We start from the raw sequence: 13,454 nt of genomic DNA, 5'->3' as shown, positions 1-13,454 counted from the left end.
TCTTTTAAGAGCAGTCGGGCACCAACAGTGAAAGGTTCGACAAGACCAATAGGGTCAAAGACTTTTGAGACAAGAATTAGGACCAAGCGCTGTGTGAGTAATTTATTAATAGTGCAGCCTGTACCCCCTAATCACAACTGAAGTGTCATTAGTATGGTCTGACTTTAGCCTGAGCACGTGCGATGAATCCTCCTGGCATGAAGCAATAACCTTGGGCTCAGTAGATTGAAGAGAACCATCAATTCGATCAGCCAGATTTGGCACATTGCTTACAAACTTTGTAAGCTTGAACCCACCGAGATGGAGAAGATGTACTAACTCCTTCGCTCTATTGCTGGCTTTCTCAGGAGACTCCACTGAGTCAAGGTAATCGTCCATTTAAAAGTTCTCAAGGACGGCTTTTGCAGCTTCGGGGTAAAACTTTGCGTTGTCTTGCAGTGCGTCCTAACGCATAGTTGGCGCATGTAGGCGAGTCTTTAGCCCCAAATATACGGCGCCTATATTGATACACTACAATGTTAGTTGTGGGGTCCTCCCGCCACACAAAGCGAAGTGATGGTTGATCTGATGGTAATACCCCAACCTGTAGAAACATTCCCTCGATGTCAGCAGACACAGCATATGGCTGCTGTCGGAGGCGGAGAAGTACATAAATAGGGTTTTGGAGCAGATCAAGGCCAGTGAGCAAGGATTTTTTTAGCGAGGCGCCATGAAATTTTGATGCTCCATTGATCACCCTACGCACCTTGCCCGGCTTATTCGGGTTTAAAACCGGATGGTGGGGTAGGTACCACTCATTATCGGACCGGTTCTAAACCTTGTGAGCGTCCGGAACCTCATGTACACACCCCTTATTTAGATCTTCCTTGATGGTACTAGAATATACTTCTCTCTAAGGTCTTCATCCTTGGCCAATCGTTTTTCGAGAGACTTTAGTTGCACAAGGGAGGAGAAGTAATGATTGGGAGCTTCATGTTGTCTGATGCCCACAGCATTCCGACCGTATATCAGGCCAATGTGTATGGTGGTACTCTCAAGGATTTTGTGAGCCCTTGCGTCTGCAGCAGATCTTGAGTCGACCAGCTTGTTTGCCCCGAATGAATCTATGTCGTACCATTACTTTACTTGAGTTGCTAACTCATTGTCATGTTCGGTATTCAATTTAAAGCACGCTGAGATTAAACACGAAGTCGATGGTAACCGACCGCTTAAGACCCAACCTATGGGTAAGCGTACGGCAACGGGTGAACGCTTCTCATCGGCAGAGAAGTATTCTAACGAGCGGATGGCATGATAGACCTCTTGTCCGCGTATCGTCTCAATGTCTTTATAGGAATATATCACGGAATCAAGGACGGCCAAGTGTGGGAAAGTCTCCTGCATGGCCTGTAAATTAATAATATCTGAGCCGACGTTCAGACTCTCTTTAACAAAAAGGGTTGATGGTAAATGGTTCGAAATCTCCAAGTTCTTTTGGTTTAATAGTAATTTCAACAACTCTAGTATCAACTACTTCTTCGGTATTATTACCCTTGACAGTTAGCGTTAGTGCTTTACCGTGCAAACCGAGCCTATCTGCGAGACTACCGGCCACCCAAGAGTTACTGCATGCGGTATCACACAAAACTAGAGCCTTGGTATCTAGCCCGGACGAATTGACCAACAGTAATTCGGTCACCTGAAGGAGCCCCTTAACATCAGTAACAAATGAATTCGTGGTGGTCTTAATAGGCGAGTGTTGACTAGTAGTTGCTTTACTTTGACCTATGTTGCCAGAAGGCTGTTTAGTATTGGAATTTGTTGACTGTTTTGCTGGGAAAACCCTATCCGCTCCATTCAATAGTGTGTCATGCCAACTATTACATCCTTCTGCCCTGCACTTTCTTGGTTGAGGGCACTGCCGGAACGTGTGCTTGTCGCGTAAGCACGAAAAGCAGAGTTTATAATCCACAACCAACTTACGTGTGCTTGTCGCGTAAGCACGAAAAGCAGAGTTTATAATCCACAACCAACTTAGCTCTCTTGTTTGAAGTCTTTTCGTTGAAAACTCGACCCTCCCATAATCGGTGGGTACCCTTGCATACCTTGCAGCGAGATTAAGTGTTTGTGGGAGAAGAGGGCATTTGCTTCTTTGTTTCCTTTTGTTGTGAATTTGATGCAAACACTTTAGAGTTTGTTTTTGTCTGGGTTACTGAAGTGTTGTTCTCTTCAGGTTTTGCCTTGGTTGCGTTTTGTTTCATAAGACAATGGGCCTCAACCTTTTCTTTAAGCCAATCGTTAAAGTCAAGGAGTGTAGGCTTAACCCAGTGCTTCTTAATCGTAAAGAGCGACCAAGACTCTTTCATGTTTGGCGGTAAATTATGTACCGCTTGGTTAAGTAGGGAAGCGCTCTCCAAGTCAGCATCATATGAAAGTGACCTGAAAACCCCAACGAGGCTGGATATGGCTGCAGAATAGTTAATGATGTAACCACTATTTTGCATTTTAAGAGGCGGAAAATTGCTTAGTTTATCCAAGTGTGCACTTACGACTGTCTGTGACTGGCCAGACTTACGTTCTAAAGTCCTTAGTGCATCTTTGTACATTAAACCACAGTAAACTCGGCTATTGCAATTTTTGCTTTACCGGCGACGAGTGTTTTGAAGTATGTCAATTTAACGTCATCAGTGAGCGACTGCGAGTCAATCGCGCTTTTGAATTGACCATACCACTCATGCCACTGCAATGGGTCGCCATTAAATTGAACAAGTTTCCATTCGGGCAAGGGGTCATTTTTCTTAATGGTTATTGCATCAGCTAATTCCCTAATCAATGACGCATTGTCCGGTATCGTAGGGGCAGGTGCAGACACCTGCGGACTACTCCAACTCAACGGAGTGGGCCCAACATAAGGGTTTGTTGGCTGAAAAGCCGGAGTGGCTAGACCATCTACAGCATTACTATTAGTTGCGATCGGGTTTTCCTGTTGTGCGCCTAATTGTGATTGCATATCAATCAAAAGGGGTGAATTTTGATATATTCGTTGTGGAACATTCGTAATTGAGGTTGCGATATGTGCCTGTTCTTTTGGAGCGACATTATTCACGGTAGTAATGTCTTGGTTGACTAAAGATGGATTGTGCTGTGGAAAACGCCAATGACTCATATTTGGCACAAAGTTTTGGCCAAGAGGGATATTAGGCATATTTGGGACAGGAGGAGCAACGGAACGTACAACTTTGTGTACTTGGTTAGTATTATTTTGAAGAGTGTTGAGGACGTGAGGCTGATTGTTCAAGGGGGCGTGTGAAAGGGAGCAGTGAGGTTAGGAGCAAATACCGGGTTCGGGATGAGAAGGGCATTAGGATGAGTGGGTTCGGAGTTGTGCTGTTGAGTGCTTGGACTTGGTGGGGCATTTGGGTGCAAGGGAACAAAAATTGCGGGGGCTGGATTATTTGTTTTCGGAAAAGGAGAAAGAGTGGCGTTTGGAGCTCGGGGAACAAAATTAATTTGTTGACGGGGGGATATACGCTGGGCCGAATTTTTCTCAGGCAGACTTAATGTTTCATGTCCCCTAGATTGTGATATTTGATATGGTGCGTGTGGAAAAGACTCGCACAAATTATTTTGGTTTACTTGCGGTAAGAACGGCTCTGGAAAAACGGGCTTTTGAATGGGTGGTGAAGAAGCCCCTGGGACGTGTACAGACGGCGGGTGATTATATGCGGTTGCGCCTGGTACAACATCTGCGTGTTAGCAGCAGCCAAAAAACTCGCAGGGTGGGTATAATAAGGGTCGAGTCGCTGCAAGGTCTCATTGCTTAAAATGTAATTGGCCCGACAATTTTTTGGTTTGGAGTAGAGTGCCTCGACAATTCAATGTTGTGATGTTCCACTGTTTAGCGGTTGTTGTGTGTAGGCCATTCTGGAGGGTCTTTCGTAACCTCTAGTTCACTAGTTTTCTCCTCATTGTAAAAACTTAAAGCAAGTGAGGTGTTGATCCAGTCCTAGACAACCTTTTCACATCACATAGAGATCCTGGCATTTGCAGTTGTTTCAGAGTGGCTACCGTTGGAAACACAGTCCAGCAACTCAAACTCTTGAAGAATTGCCTCTGCCAACCGCTTCCTTTTGTTTTCCTCCATTTCTTCTAATTCCATTTGCTTTTTCTGCTTAGCGAGGCGGATGGCTGCCTCATTTTGTTTTTTTTCAGTTTCTTCGCGCTTCATTTTAGCGATTACGTTATCAAGTTTATGCTGACTTGATGTTTTTGACGAAGCCATCAGTGAGGGAACTCGAGAACGATTGGAAGCCCTCAGTTCCTGAAACTCACTCACTTTATCATCAGCAGAATTGATGTGGTTTCGTGCTGAGGTGACGATCTTGTCGTTCGTAGTTGTCATTGCCTCCAGGTAAAACTCTAATGAAGGAACAAGTGCACTTAGGTTCTAAATTTTCCAGCAAAAGTAATCAGGTCCTAATTCTTGTCTACAACAGTCATAAAGGCTTCGTTGCACTTTGTTACTAGGCGTTCAACTTTTACTTTCCTACTTTGACTATTTATAGAATGAAGGATATCTTCAAGTATAGCATGCAATTCACCCTCATGTTTTGACCCGGCAGCGTACAACTTTTTGACTTTTTGTTCAAGACTATTAGACACCACGCTGTTTTTGTTTCCAAAAACCTGCAAAACTACCACTGCAAACGGTTATCTAATATATGCACACTCCAAACAAACGAAATCCACGCAAAACAAATCCGATGCAAAAGGCGCCAAAACGCGACACACTGTAGACAGTCTGTGAAACAAACCGCCCAAAGAGCAGAAAAGGTCGTCGAGCACACAGTGCCCGACAAAAACAGAAAAGTAGTGCTGAAAGCTATGCGCTCAACAAGGAGGGAGACGAAGGACACACGGAAAGTCGAGCGAGCACGCGATGAAACAGAATTGTAACGGACGGGAAGTCGAGCGAGCTACGCACGACGCAACGTAAAGGAACAGACGAAAAGTCGAGCGAGCAGTGCGCGACGGAACGGAGAAATGCGCAACGCAACGAAACGGGACGGTGGGGAAAAAACGGGCGGGAAATGAGGTCGGAAAGAACTATGTTATCAGACCACAACAAAACTCAGCCAAACAACCTAGCCGTAACTCCAGAACAAACTTAAGTCACACCCTAAAAAGAAGGAGAGGAGCTACTGCAAGACAATCTAGCATAAGTTATTATGGGGCTTATTATAACAACAAATTAATTTACGGCAACGCAGTAGGAAACGAAAGGGATGAAAAGGTAGAAAATTTACCAGCCGTAACTCCAGAATAAACTTAAGTCGCACCCTAGCAATACCCAAACCAAAACAGCCAATCAGCATGCTAACAATATTAAACAAGCGACAGATAAATTAAACAAACTACAGAAATGTATTTGTAGACTATGACAATTGGAAAAGTCAAGGAACAATCCAGCCATTACTCGAGAAGAAACTTAAGTCACACCCTAGCAATACCGAAACCAAAAGAGCCAATCAGCATGCAAACAAGATTAAACAAGCGACAGATAAATTAAATAAACTACAGAAACTTATTTGTAGACTATGACAGTTAGAAAAGTCAAGAAACAATCCAGCCGTAACTCGAGAATAAACTTTAGTCGCACCCTAGAAAGCAGAGAGACCAAACCAACTAGCAATCATACAGTTACACACAAACATACAGCAGCAAAATCAAAATACAACAACAGGAGGGCTAGTAAATTAGTAAAGTTGAGAAAGTCAAAGACAATCCAGCCGTAACTCGAGAATAAAATTAAGTCACACCCTAGAAAGCTATAGGACCAAAACAACAAGACAGCATACTAGCATACTCCACAAACTACAGCAAAGACAATGACATAAATTCATCACATATGACATACTACATCGAAAGCTGGAAAAGTAGATGGAGAAAACGAAAAGCGAAGTTTTGGGAGAGCAACGTTATTGAAAAAACGGAACCCGGAAAACTGAAGAGCGAAAGGACGAAAAACACGCGGGTGAAACGGTACATAAACGATCGACGAGAAAAAATATGGGAATTCAATAATTTTTACTGTAGGCCGGAAGATGTTAAAATTTTCACAACTTTTTGTGTTTAGTGAGTTTCACTCAATTTACAAACCTTCTTGCTGGAAAAATTATTTTTTGACAAAATTGTCAAAATTTTATACTTTTGTTCAATTTTTCTATTTTTAGTCAACTTGTTTGCAATTTCTTGAATACGGAACGGTAATCCAGTAAATTGGACGGTTTTATGCCTGAAAGTACGGTTTTTCAGTATTCGATATTGATATCATATGTTTTTTTTAATTGCCTCAAAATTGATTAAAAATTGTCAAAATTAAACAATTTAGCATAATATTCTCACATTTTTCTCTATATCAGAGGTTATTTCTTAATATACGATCCGACTATATAAATTTTTTCAAATTTTCGGCAAATCTTCCGAAAATTTTCAAAATCGATTTTAAAATTTTTCGTCTCAAAAATTATGTTTGTGGGGTTAATGGTGACCCGGTTGCGAATATTTTTTGCAGTAGTTATTTGTTATTAATACCCCATAAAATATCAAAAGTCGGGGGGTTCGGTTTCCTAGACTTGCCGCCTAAACTAGGTAACATTCATAAATATCACGCAAAAATTCTAGTTAAGCCTTACAGTTTTAGAGTCATGTCAGCGAACTCTTTTTTTCTTCATTCATTGGAGTAGACTCTTCACATGATCCAATAGCCCATTGAGTATAAAAGCTTTTCAGTCCTGGAACTAGTCCAGTTCTATCGCAAAATCGGGGTTTCACAAACCCCAGGCAAAGAAAGGATTGATGGTGAAATCTGAGAAGCTCAATTTCCATCCATTCTCGCATTGCAATGATCTCTTTCTTATTTTGAGGTTCAAACACGTGCGTCTTGTCACCCCTGTACTCGTTTGTAATTGACGTTTTGCAGTGTTGTTTGAGTCCATAAAAGTTAGCAAATGGTTCCGCCAGAGGTTTGAAACAACGCACTAGGGGTAACCCCGCTAGCTAGAGTAGGAAGTTATGTCTAGATTTTTTGTATTCTCTCGGGCAAACGATGTTCGCGTGGCCAACTCCAACTATTTATTAATATTTATTAAGCTTATCACAACAATGAGGCTAACGGAAAGTGTTCGTAAAGCCGGGAGTGGCTCCATATTAACTCAGTAAAAAACTGTAGTCCGCATCTGTTTCAATTTATAGCAACGTGAAGGAATACGTACAAAGCATAACAACGTGTAAGCATTATAAGATCAAGACAACAAGTGAAACTTAGAATGCAAGGTTTTTTGTTGCTCATTTACTGGTGTTTTGTCTAATGTTATTGACGTCAAAATCAGTTCATATTCAGTCAACAATTGTCTAGAAAACCTAAAAATATTAAGCCGGAAACCAAATTAATTGATACTTGTCGTGTTTATATTTAGTTAAAATTAGGTTATATGAACTTGTTTGGACCTTTCTACTATTAGAACGTATTTAATTCTTATTTAAAATTTAGAAATACTTGATTCCGATTGGCTAAAAATCGTTCAGTTACTGCGTTCAGTTACAAAATTCAAGTCATGAACCAACTAGCTTCAGCTAAAAAAACATAACCGCACAAAACGGGAAATGACTCGAAGACTCGTGAAATAAAAACTTTTGACTAACCATATCTATTGCAGAAATGCCGAAAAAGAAATAAAGCAATATATAGTTAGAAACAAACAACTTCTAGTCAACATTGTGGTAAGGCTTGTGAGGGTTCTTAGGCAGGTGGATGGGATAGAGGGGGGTAGGTAAAGGTGTAGTTTTTTTTTGGGGGGGGGGTAGTTGGAGGTAGCTGGGGGAGTGCTTAAGGCATTTTATTTGGGGGTAAATTTAAAAACAGTGTTAAATGTTCGGGAAGAAAAAGTCAAAATTCGAGTTATGTACAAGCTTGCTTCAGCTAAATTAAAACAAACCTTTTTAATACCAAAACGCCTCTTCGAGTCGTAAAAAATGGTGTTATACAATTAGTCCCCTTCGAATCGTCAAAAGAGCCGCCATTTCACGGTAAGGATTCAAACTTTGTTCGCCTGATTAAATTAAATTAATATCTCAGTATTTCATAACATTTTCGATTCATTAAATTGATCAGAATTTTCTGAAAAAATGAAAATCAATGAGGATCTTAACTATCAACGCTGGTTATTTTCTTTTGTACTTCGGAACTTAGTCTGATCAAACTAAGGGTTAAAATAACTAGACAGCTAAAATAATTTTATGATGTTTTTAAGATCCAAGTGTCCATAAAATCTTGCAAATACTTGTCGCTTGAGCTCACACTTCAGTCACCTGCAGAATGAGGGCTTTACAAGCGAAATGAAAATTTTGATCTCAAAGTTTTTTTGGAATTTCTTTTGCACAATATTCTGTTACTTCAGAATTGCGATATAAAATGGATCACTTAAAAAAGACTTTCGGAAAAAATTTACCCTAGTTTTTTAAATGTTTTTAGGCGTCTCCTGGGATAATTGAAAGCATTTCAATGTTAAACACTTTGATTTTACGAGAGTTCATTCCGGGAACATGACTGCAGATTTCACATTTTAATCTAAAGAACATGAAAAAAAAATGATAACTTTGTAAAAATTGCGACGAAACATTCTTTTGTCGAGACGTATATTTCTTTTCTTATCATAATTTGATTTAAAAAGCAACAAATAGTTACAAATTATTAAAACATTACACACAGAAAATATTTCACGGTTATTATAACCATTCCTCAGCTAAAAAAGTAATGACCGTTCAAAAAAAGGTAATTTTTAATAAAACAAGGCGGCTCGGTAATGTGCGATGGCACATAAGGTTCCGACCCCGCCCATCCACAATTTTGGCATAATTGTCTACCAAATGAGGAACAGATAAAAGAACCCAAAAATTATTTTTTGCGATTCCCAAAAAAACCCAAGTCTTTTTCAAAAAATTCTGTATGAACGATAAGATAGCCTCCAAAGCAAATAACTCAGTGGAGTAAAAATTGATTCATTAGATTGCTGTAATATGTGAATATTAAGAAAGCGAGTCAAGACGAACAGCAAAATCAAACAACAACAACAACAACAACAAACATTAATTACATCAAAAAATTTATGTCCCTCTTAAAAACTAAATTTAATAACAAAGTCAACATACCGTCAGATAAACCCAAAACTAAACAAAAATAACTTATAAATCACCAGAAAACGTATGCGACCAGTCCATAAAAAGGTTTGGTAACAATTATACAAAAAAGAACAAAAACAGTAAGTAGAAAAATTAATAAATAAGAAGTAAAAAAATTAACTTATTTTTTTTGAAACAGTTAACTTCAAAGTAATCAATACCATTAGGCATCAATTATTATTACCACAAATTTACGATTACCACTGCTTCTATAGAAGGGCATTAGGACCTGTCCTTATTCATTGTTTAAAATGGCTAAAAAGAACACCAAAGAACAAACAAAATTTCGAAACAAAATTACATTTAATGTCATGAAAGACATTAATTACAAAAAGAGCTATTTAAATAGGGTCGTTTATTCATAAAAAGGAAACCCTCAAGACCTGTAATTATCCAGAATATTTCTTGCATCTACAAAAAGAACGTCAAATATGACAAAAATCACATTAATTTACTTTTGTTTTGTGAAAAACCGGTGTCGAAGCCAGTAAGGTCAAAACAAATTCTTTAAAAGATTTTGGGACGCCAATCCCTCTTATTCCCTTGACACCCATAATGTCGAATTTGACCTGTAATTAACTAACGAGATGAGGTAACAAAAAGAAACATAAAAAGAACAAAATTGCGAAGTTAAAAAGTTTTTTTTTTAATTTTGGAAAACGATTGTTTTCAAAGTCATGAAAGCCATCAGCTATCTACTAATATCAGAATATCAGTTCTTCTTTTCTTCCATGAAAAGCCAATGAAAGCTATCACTTTAAAGGAAATTTCATACGACCGGAACGACAAAGCATAAATGACAGTTAGAGACAAAATTAAAAAATTCAATTGATTTCTTCAAGAAAGAGGCGTCGAGGCCGTTAAAACGATGATGTATATGTTTCAGGATTTTAATATGTTCAACTGTGCTTTATTCTGAATGCCAATAAGTTGACATGAGAACCGTCAATAATGTGATAATGTGACAAAATTAGAAAACGTGAAAAACTGGCAAATATCAAAACAAACAAAAATCTGAAATCTTGTGGTATTAAAGCCAGAAAACAATAACTTCAGGCTTAAAACTGCAACCGAAAATAAATGTTAAATCAGTAGAAAGAAGAAGCAGTCTTTCTTTGCTGACATTAAGCTGGAAGCTGGACAAATTAAGAAAAAAGTAGAGGAAAAGTTAATTAAGCCATTATTTATTGAAAAGTCAATTATTTTTTAAAAAAGAAACGACCATAAACTTTTAATTAAAAAACTAAATGCATTAGCTTGGAGCTGCTTAACAAGCGAATTGGTTGGACCTATCACTCCTGAGCTTTGATTTGATATGTTCTGTTCTTTATTATTAAAAAAAGTCTTTTTTTTAAAAAAAAGACCGGCTGATTACAACCCGATTTTTTTGGATTGTAACAGTCCAAGAATGGCCCAAAACTAGCCCTGATAATTCTTATTGTCCGTTAAGTACAGTTGATTTTTCGAATGTTGTACATATAGATAATTTGTTAGTTGAAAACTCAAAATAAATTAAATAAATTCTGCATTTTTGATAATCAACGAGTAAAGTTAGCAAACAACGGCAAGGTTTTAAATACAGTGCACTCTCAGCGGACTCTGAAGTAGAAATAGCCCCCCTCTGAATCTACAAAGATTGTATGAGTGTTGTTTGGGGGTGTCCTGTCGGCAAATTTAATCAAAGTGGACTAAATTAGCTTATTTCGTGCTGTTTTTGATGAAAAAGTCTAAATTTTGAAATGTTTATCCAGATTTTTTTACCAAAAAAATAAATCAAAACAATCAACAATGCTTGTTCGTCTTCAAAAATAAAATCAACGACACTATTCTTAAAAATTATAACAAATTTTAGCAAAATTGACGAAAATTTAGGCAAAAATTCCGGAAAATGTGAATAAAAACAACGTGAATTCACTCTTCTTTTCTCAGAAGTTTAAACCTCGATAACTCCCTGTAGAAAACGAAAATTGAAAAAATCTTTTTAATTCCATATTCTACGCTGGACGAGCTTTCTAATGATACCAGTCTCAACTCTCTACGATGAATATATCGAGCGGCGAAAATTCACGGAACAAAAAAAAAACCCAGTTGAGTATATAGTTCCTCCCCCCTCAAGAGGGTCGGAACAAAAAAATGCTTAAGACTGCTAAAAACGTCGCAGTAAAGGTACTGCTTCAAATTTTGTTCTCGCAATTAGGGACAGTTCTTTTTTGAGTTCGGTTTTTTTCCTTATATCTTTAACGCTTTGGGGTCATTTATTCCCGTATCTTTACGTCAACTCGCAATTATATTGCTAAATGCAACATAATGCTGTCAACCAAGATTAAGTTGGGCGTTCTTAACATTCTAACACTATTTAGCTTAAGCCACCAGTAGAAGGATAATACTAAATTTTCTTTTCTGTAATCCCAGTTTTTTTGGGTTTTTTTAAGAATTTTATCTAATTATACAAAATGACAACGGAGAACCTATTTCAATGCACCCTTGTACACCATTGTAACAATTATTTATAAAACCACAAGACAAAAATGAAAAATGTTAGTGGAAACGTGGTTCTTGCTTATAAAAGTAACTTCTGCCATACTGCAAGTAATGAAGTGGTTTATAAGTTTACTTATCAAGGGAACAACTTGTAAGGCCCATGAAAAGAACCTTAAAGTAGCCTATTGAAATAAACTCTCTTGTTTTTTTCTAGGTTAGAAAATCAAGGGTAAAAATGACCAGGCACTAAAACGTCGAAGTCGAAGCAGCTGAACTTAGTCTCCGAAAACCACTTTCCAGAGCACTTGCTGTTTCCTGTCCACTTAGTTTCCCACTTAGTTGCCCTCTCTCACTGGCAAAATCTCGCTTTAGACTCTTTATTAAGGGTTGAAAAACGCCAAATTTTTTACCCTTTCGTTCTCTAAATACGTTAGAACGCCCGAGTTGAGTTCAAGTTGCCAAAAAAGTCCTGGTAATAAATTCTAACTTATGCAGACCCCGGAATTGCTGCTTCTTGAAACACGTAAAATCAAAATTTTGAAAAATTGAGTTAAAAATGACGCTAAAAAACAAAAGACAATACCTTTCCATTAACTATTTGTTGTATGATATTCAACTAGGTCTATACTGAAATAGTAATACCATTAGTTGCAGTATCAGAAGTGTTGTTCAAGTCTTCTTAAGTTGTAGTTTTATGAAACTGAGCAAAGTAGAAATCTACTTATTTCAAATTGGGCTTTCAAAAAGTTTTCCAAGAAGACTGCAATCAGACTAAGAATAAGAAATAAAGCTCCAAATAATTAATCTTGCTCAGCTGAGTTTTTGCTGGCAGTAACAGTGGGGACTAAAAGCTAAAATTTTTTGCCAAACTGAAAAAAGACTGACTTAGCTTTGCTCTACCGTCAATTTTTTTCAAAAATTTTGGTACAATTATTGGGCTTGATACAAGAAATTCGAAAATGAACTCTAGGTTGAGCAATAATACCATGGGTCAAACTATTTTCTGTTTACAAAAATCTTTCTTTGACTTAAAATTTATTTATTGAATATACCGTCAACGTATTCTATCAGTCTTTTAAAAAATTACAGATCCAGTAAAGTCTTTCACATTTCAAAAAGTCTTCAATTTTCTCTTTGTTGAGAAACAAAGGAAAAAGAATGAGTCTTTCCACATGTCGAGGTCTAAAATATGAATCGCATTTCTTCTCAACAACGCTTGCCGAATCAATCAAAAATTCTTTCGGTTGTGAGGGATGTTTATTCAGCCAGCAATTTATCATCAAGTTATTTTGATTATTGAAAAGATTTGTTTACACACAACACACTGCATGGAAATGGTTAATCTGTTAATGGTTAATCTCAATTTGCATAAGTCTCTTTTTGTAAGAGATTGCAGAAAGACGGGCGGAGAGGGAAAGTGACGTGATCTATTGTTATCTTTGTTTTCCCCGGAAATGAATTCATTAATTCAATTTTTTGCCACGATATATATAACTTTGACCACTATTCTAACATGTGAAATTCATCGGGTACGACGTATATTTGAAATGTGTTCAAGGAATGATAAATTTATTTCAAAGACGCAGGATAAAGCATGAGACCTTTTTGTATCATTACAAAAACAAAGCACCAAATTCTCTCATAAATTTTGCCCGAATTCCTTGGAGATATCCGTTGTATTAGTCTGTAATATTCATAATCCACAGAGGCTTTGTTGCACCCTAAAAACCCCAACCTTTTCACACACCATCCCC

The 13,454-nt window shown here is 37.7% G+C and overlaps 1 protein-coding gene across 1 annotated transcript in view; it reads right to left on the bottom strand.

The window, feature by feature from the left end:
- Positions 1-13,454, bottom strand: part of LOC142336659 (uncharacterized) — a 108,180-nt gene that overhangs the window by 9,941 nt on the left and 84,785 nt on the right. The window lies entirely within an intron of this gene.

Source organism: Convolutriloba macropyga, chromosome 3 (genome assembly GCF_964194025.1).
Source record: "Convolutriloba macropyga chromosome 3, txConMacr16.3, whole genome shotgun sequence".
Lineage (NCBI taxonomy): Eukaryota > Metazoa > Xenacoelomorpha > Acoela > Convolutidae > Convolutriloba > Convolutriloba macropyga.
Note: the sequence above shows the minus strand (reverse complement) of the source record. Positions and strands in the feature narration are given on the sequence as shown.